Raw genomic sequence first — 1,732 nt, forward strand, 5'->3', positions numbered from 1 at the left:
TTAGATAACTAAGATAGGGATCTTTTTAAAAAAATGAAATAAAAAATAAAAACTTTTTTTTTTTTTTTTTTTTTTGCACCCAATTCCCAAAGAATTGCTCTGGTAGGTCTATACCAAAGTCTGGGAAACTCTAGTTTTAGGAAGTTTCTTAGTGATTCTAAGGAGCCCTGGTGGTGCAGTGGGTAAAGTGTTTGGTTGCTAAATGAAAGGTCAGCAGTTGAAACCCACTGGCTGCTCTGTGGGAGAAAAATGTAGCAGTCTGCTTCAGTAAAGATTTACATCCTTGGAAATCCTATGGAACAGTTCTAGTCTATTCTATAGGGTTGCTATGAGTCGAAATAGACTCTATGGCTGTGGTTTTATTTATTTTTATTATTATTTTTTAAAAGGGTGATTCTGATGCAGAGTTTGAGTGTGAAATCACTGATGTTGCATTGTAGCCATGGCTTGGAGTTTTTCCCAAATCTTTTGCTGGCATCTTCTAAGGTTGTTTGTAGACTACAGATGTGCTATTGTTTAGGAAGACTTGAAATTGTCGGTAACATCTTTGCAGTTTGCTATTGAAATTTGTCTCAAGGCAGGTGAGGCTGAGTCCATCAAAGTGGCCTGGTTAACAGCACAAGTAGGTGTGGCTATGAATTTGGCTCTACCATTCACAAACTCTGTGACTTGGTGCAAATGAATTTCTGTGAGCCTCACTTTGCTTCCCTGTAAAGCAGTAAGACTAATATCTACTACCTAGGGCTTCTGTGACGTTTGTTGTTGTTATATGCCGTCGAGTCGGACCCGACTCATAAGCGACCCCTCCTTGGGTTTCCGAGGCAATATCACTACAGAAGTAGATTGCCCAAGCTTCCTTCGGAGGAGTGGCTTAAATAGAAAATATCAGTAAAATACTTAGCCTAATGCCTGGCACTTAGTGGATACTCAGCAAATAATTGATATTATCATTATTAATATTTTCTGAAGGTTCAAATCTACAGAGTTGCCAGTTGGTTTTTTTTTTTTTTCTTTCTAGATGGAGGTCACATTTTGGCAACATTTTTCTACTAAGGGAGATGATGGAAAGTTACATTCGGAAAGGTAGATGCTGAAAGGTATAACCTGAAAGGCTGTATGTGAGAAGATTACTAGTTTCCAACAGAAATTGGCACTAAAGAACGTAGGCCCCTGTCACTGTCCGTGTGAGGATCCCTCTGAGCTTCTGAGCAAAGGAATGAAATAAGAGAACGAGATGTAAGATACATAGGCAGCTTTTGTCAGAATCTCACTGCAGCCCAGGTTTTAAGAGTGGATATGATTGGATCACAGTCCACCCTATATATGTTGTTGTTGTTAAGTGCCATCCAATCAGCTCCAACTCATAGTGACCCTATGTACAGCAGAATGAAACACTATGACAGCCTCACAATCCTTGCTATACCTGAGCCCCTTGTTGCAGCCACTGTGTCAATCCATCTTGTGGAGGGCCTTCCCCTGTCTCATTGACTCTCCACTTTACCAAGCATGATATCCTTCTCCAGGGAATGGTCCCTTCTGACAATATGACCAAAGTAAATGAGATGAAGTATGGTCATTTTTGCTTCCAAGGAGCATTCTGGCTGCACTTCCTTCAGGACAGATTTGTTAGTTCTTCTGGAAGTCCATGGTACTTTTAGTATTCTTCACCAACACCACAACTCAAAAGCATCAACTCTTCTTTGGTCTTCCTTATTCATTGTCCAGCTCTCAC

The sequence above is a fragment of the Orycteropus afer genome, unplaced genomic scaffold, assembly GCF_000298275.1.
Source record: "Orycteropus afer afer isolate SDZICR_OR568_19922 unplaced genomic scaffold, OryAfe1.0 scaffold00150, whole genome shotgun sequence".
Taxonomy (NCBI): Eukaryota; Metazoa; Chordata; class Mammalia; order Tubulidentata; family Orycteropodidae; genus Orycteropus; species Orycteropus afer.